The sequence below is a fragment of the Arachis ipaensis genome, chromosome B01 (assembly GCF_000816755.2).
Source record: "Arachis ipaensis cultivar K30076 chromosome B01, Araip1.1, whole genome shotgun sequence".
Taxonomy (NCBI): Eukaryota; Viridiplantae; Streptophyta; class Magnoliopsida; order Fabales; family Fabaceae; genus Arachis; species Arachis ipaensis.
The window spans coordinates 126,322,221-126,328,187 of NC_029785.2; positions in this window are offsets into that span (position 1 = coordinate 126,322,221).

Consider the following 5,967-nt stretch of genomic DNA (forward strand, 5'->3'; position numbering starts at 1 on the left):
TGGAAGCATGAGTACCCCTCCGTAGTTCGCTGATGATCGTTCGCGAAAAGGATTTCGCTCTAGGTAGTCTTCTAAGTCTAGAGTGAATCCCGTTCTCTGTTTATATGTATATACTGTGAGACCAGCCAATGTCTGCACCCCGTTTGTACGTGAACTTTAACCTAAATCCTGAGTACGAGACTCCTGTTGTGTGGCTACTTGATGAGGTACCAGAGAGACGTCCTATGGCAATGTCTGATCGTGCAGAGGAGTAGCAGATGATGTTCTACCTTTTGGTGACGTTCCACCTGACTTGAGTTTTGAAGACCTAGAACGTACTTTCCCTCGCTTTAATAGTTTAGACGGACTAGGCGAGTATAGAGTCTAGGCTAGCCTAGGTGCCAGCTTAGGGACCTCTTGAACAAGTCAGGAGCTGGGATGTTGTATGTATATATATGTATATAGTTATTATCTAGCTATATCTAGGGGTGTTCTAACAGTCTATACTCTAATAAAGGCTAAATCACCGAATGTTGTCTACTACTTGTGATGTATTTATATGTGGTTGTATATAACTGTTTTATCTGTTATTATTTGTGAATTGATTATAAATGATTCTGTTTATTAATTCAAATATTTTCAAAAAAAAAAGTACCTCGCAAACTAACTATGTTTTTAACAACGAATCAGGCTCATATAATAAATAATAGATAATAAATAGGATGACAAATTGGTAGCACTCAGTTTCCGGTGTGTCCTAGGCGTACTGAAAATTAGGTTGTTACAATTTGGTATCAGAGCAGTTCGTTTCCAGTAGAGCCTGGGAAGTGGACTGACTATGCTTCATTGCATACTCTGCTTGTGTGTCTCATGCTGTTAGGGAATCTTCCAGATATATTTGGCATGAATGTCTATGAGTGCTCATTTTGGAAATATTCGTGCCTAACTTGAGATATTAAGACTAATCACCTTAATGTTGATTGTTTGGTATGGATAAAACCTCAATGACTGTGAATAGGCATGGTTTAATCGAGTTTCGAACGACAAATTCGTGCAAGGCACAACTATTTTTATAGCTGTTATGATCTCCATGGCTATAGCTATGTGATATTTAGATGCTGTAAAGAACGAACTGATATCTTCATCAGGATGGCTTGAAGGAAATAGACTGCTTGAAGATGGATTCTGCATGTGAATGAAATTTTGAGGACAAAATTTTCTTTTAGGAGGGTAGAATGTAACAACCCTAATTTTCGAGTACGCGAGATCTTTTCTGAAGACATGGATTTCTCCGAAAGATCAGTAAAGGGAACACCTCTTCTGTATCATCAAACATCTCAATCCTCATTGTCATTATATTATCTTTAACTCAGGACCTTAGTTGAGACAAGCCCGACAACGCAATCGCGAAGAACCTAGTTTTTGAACCGTATCGGTTAGGAGTTTTGATTCTAGTTTTCGTAAATAGTCTCAGTTTGACAAACCGAACTTGACTCATGAGAGAAGAGAGATAATAGTATAATATTATTATTATATTAGTATTAGAAGATGCTTGAATGATATTATAAGGTTACCTGGTCTGTTTTAGTTAAAAACAGGAAATCGGTTTAACCGGGTTCACAGTTTACTGATGCAGCTTAATACCAGCACTCTCTGATGACTTTAGCAATGCTAAGGTCTCATCATACATGTTCTATTCTCATAATAAATATGTTACTAGTGTCATTTATACTAGTAGCTCAGAAAATAATTTTTAGAGATGTTTTTACAAGTGTTCCGATACATCTAGTTTTAGTAGTTATACACCTGAGATATTTTAATATTATTTTAATCCACCTCCAAGCCAACCAATCACAACTCACCTTACACCCCCAAGACACTCCAAGGATGCTCATTTACTCCCTTTGGCCGAAATTAAAAGGAGAGAAAAGAGAGAAAACTTCAAGAACACTTAATCTTCAAAGCTTGATTTCTTCTGAACCAAAACTCAAATCAAAACTCTGATTTTACCAAAATGATCCTCTCAAGGCTGAAAATAAGGTGAGATGGCTGTTCTTTTTATCTTTCAATTCGGTTTTCAAGGAAACATGCTTAAACATGTGTTTTCTTGATGTTCTTCCTTAGGAATCATGCTTAACTTGACTTGAGGGCCAAGAAACGTGACTTTCCAGCAAGTATAAGGTTAGAAATCACCTCCTAACGTGCTGATAGAGATTTGGTTAGTTGAGGATTTTTGGATTTAAAGTTGTTCTTGATGTGATTTAGGAGGAAAAAGTGCTAAAGGACCACCTGAAAGTCTAACTGAATTAGGAGCAGCAAAACCAGGTAGGGTGTAACGAATTTAATCTTGATTGATTGTGTTTGAGATGTGTGATTATGATATGGTTTGGTTATGATTGAAATTGATTGCTTATATGAGTTATTCTTGGTGAAAGTTTGTTGAAATTTTGATGAAATTTGATGATATTTAAGCTATGAATGTTGTTCTTGAGAGCTGCTGGAAAAATGAACCCTAATCCTTAAATTGGAGTTCAATTTGTGTTGAAATAATGTGGGAAAGATGGGGCTTTAGTGGCTGCAATTTTATTTTGAGTTATGGTAAAAATCGGTTGCTGAAAAGACTGAAAAACGGGTAAAAACAGAGAAAGAATCTGAAGAATTTACGAAGAACATGAAGAATACTTTGAGTGTGGTGAAGAACATTTAAGAACACCTTTTAGATCTTATAAAGGGCAAGGAATTAAATATTTTGGTGTTTGAGGGGTTATTTTGTAATTTCTGAAAGTTAGGGTAGTTAAAGTAGAAATATTAAAAGTTACGGGTGGTAAAAAGTAAATTTTAAAGGTTAAAAGTAAAAGGTAAGTTAATTTTCGAAAATTAATTATAAAATAATAAATAATAATAAAATATTAAATAATAATATTTAATTAAAAATAATATTTTAATAAAAATAATAAAATAATGCGGAAAAGACAGTTTTCTGTAAGCTTTAGAAAGACAACTTTAAGTGCAGAATCTCATAATTACCTTCATAAAACACTTAGGGAGTGGTAAGAACATATTAGTGAAACTGTTTCAGTATAGACTTAATGAACCTATACTTGGGACAGGATAACTTTTCATACCGAAATTTACATAAGCTTTAAATACATACGTTAAGCAGAGAAATCAGAGTAGAGTAAATAGATAAAAGAGATGAGTAATACAACAAAGAGATATTTGTTTTGTGTACATTTGTTGCATTAAGGCAACTCCAGAGTTATTTGTTTGTTCACCTGCTGCATTGAGGCAGTCAGATAAATAGTGGTACGACCACAGAACGTTTTCCAGTGCTACACAGCTATTGAAAGCTATACCTGCAACTGATAACTTGGGATCACTTGCAGAGGATATTAATTCATACACGGCTAGAATGCCGCACCTGTAACGCAAGGATTGCTTACAAAGTATATGATTTCATACATGGCTGGAATGTCGTCACCTGTAAGGCATAGTCTACTTACAGAGGATATGACGCATACGTCGGTTAGTGAGAACTGTACCTATGCTGACTGGAAAATCATACCCGTTTCAGCTGCTTCGGGTTACGTCGGGAGCGGGTAGAAACCGACAAATGAGCTCATTACCTGCACTAGGGCTAGACATGCATCATATTTGGTTGCGCATTTCCTCTGTTATGATTGTTGTTTGAATGTGTGCTTTCTTTGTTTATATTCTATTCTCTGTGTTTGTGTTTGTGTTATTTTCTTGTATTCTTCTGTTTGTGTTCTGTTATCTGTTTTTTCTATCTTCTCTATTTATCTGTATCTTCTATTTACTGCTTTTTTTGTATTCTGCTATTTATCAGATAAACAACACAGAATTAATGAACTTAAATAATAACCCCAGCCATACTAAGAACTCCCCAGTTCTTACCCCTTCTCTCTCCCTTCCCCCTTCAGATGGAAGCATGAGTACCCCTTCGTAGTTCGCTGATGATCGTTCGCGAAAAGGATTCCGCTCTAGGTAGTCTTCTAAGTCTAGAGTGAATCCCGTTCTCTGTTTATATGTATATACTGTGAGACCAGCCAATGTCTGCACCCCGTTTGTACGTGAACTTTAACCTAAATCCTGAGTACGAGACTCCTGTTGTGTGGCTACTTGATGAGGTACCAGAGAGACGTCCTATGGCAATGTCTGATCGTGCAGAGGAGTAGCAGATGATGTTCTACCTTTTGGTGACGTTCCACCTGACTTGAGTTTTGAAGACCTAGAACGTACTTTCTCTCGCTTTAGTAGTTTAGAGGGACTAGGCGGGTATAGAGTCTAGGCTAGCCTAGGTGCCAGCTAAGGAATCTCTTGAACAGGTCAGGACCTGGGATGTTATATATATATATATATAGTTATTATCTAGCTATATCTAGGGGTGTTCTAACTAACAGTCTATACTCTAATAAAGGCTAAATCACCGAATGTTGTCTACTACTTGTGATGTATTTATGTGTGGTTGTATATAACTGTTTTATCTATTATTATTTGTGAATTGATTATAAATGATTCTGTTTATTATTTCAAACGTTTTCAAAAAAAAAAGTACCTCGCAAACTAACTACATTTTTAACAACGAATCAGGCTCATATAATAAATAATAGATAATAAATAGGACGACAAATTGGTAGCATTCAGTTTTCGGTGTGTCCTAGGCGTACTAAAAATTGGGTCGTTACAACTACCACCTCAATCTTTGTATAAAAGCTAAGCCTGTACTTATATATGGAATTGTCCTAACCTTGCCATTGTTAATTTTAACAATAAAATTCTGCATACTATAAACAACATTCTCTTTTATCCTGTGCTTGAACAATTCCAAGTCAGGCTTGCAAATGGTTGCATGTATTCTATCACCTTGCAACACATTTTGAGACACAATGAACAAAAGTTATTTACCAAACACTTTAAAAGAAGATGCAATATAAAAGAATTACTTATCCAAATACCTTCTCATCTTGCAGAACCAACTCCAAGTTAAAGACCTCCTTATCATTCCACTGGTTGAAAAACTCATACAATCGGGCAACCCCCACAACCAAAGACCAAGAAAGTTTGGTAGGATTGATATCTCTGATGAAATTTGTCTTTTCAGCCATTTTTTGAAACATATATAGTTGCAAGCACCAGCTTTATCTGGAAAAAATAACAATGTGTTTCTATATTTTTTATACGGTGTAACGTCCTAATATTTATACACATTTCTTCTTCTCTCCATCACAACGATGAGCGAGACAATCCACGTTATTAACCTCATGTCTTTTAACATGTGTGGGAAGGTTTTTTGCTTGCATATAGATTTTAAATTTGAAAGGACCTCAACTCAAGGAAGCCATGAGGGTAGCAATTTTCTTACAGGAGATACTGTGGCAACCTTGATCACTGGAAGCCATCATGGTAGAACTTTTTTAGGAGAGAAGACTGTAGCAACCTCGTTCACTGAGATGCTCTATCCGCCAGAAGCCCCCTCACCTTATGCCAATTTCTGTTTGGATGGGAACACTGTTCTTAGAGGATTGCATGAGGCTGCTTATGTGGAGTTGGTGAGATTTGTTTTAATATCATCCTGGACAGATGTCGACTATGCGGTTGCCACACATCTTCATATTCATAGAGGGAACCTGTTGTTTAATCGCGATGTGTCGTCACCAAAGATGATGGCTACTGAACTGTTTTTTGAGGGAACACTATTCGTGTGAATTTTGGAATTGTTCATCAGTTGAGTTCTCTTTTAAGCATGCCCACGTATTATCACTGAGAAGGTTTACTTATTAGCTATTGTTAGAGGGAATACTATAGCTTTCTAGTAACGTGTCATTGTGTAGAAAGCCTAGTTTTGAAGGAAACAATATTTATGTGCTTCATGGACTGAATTACATAAGTATTATGTATTAAATAGATAGTAGAAGTAGAAATTATGACAATAATAATTAAAAAAATATGATAATAATGATAATAGTT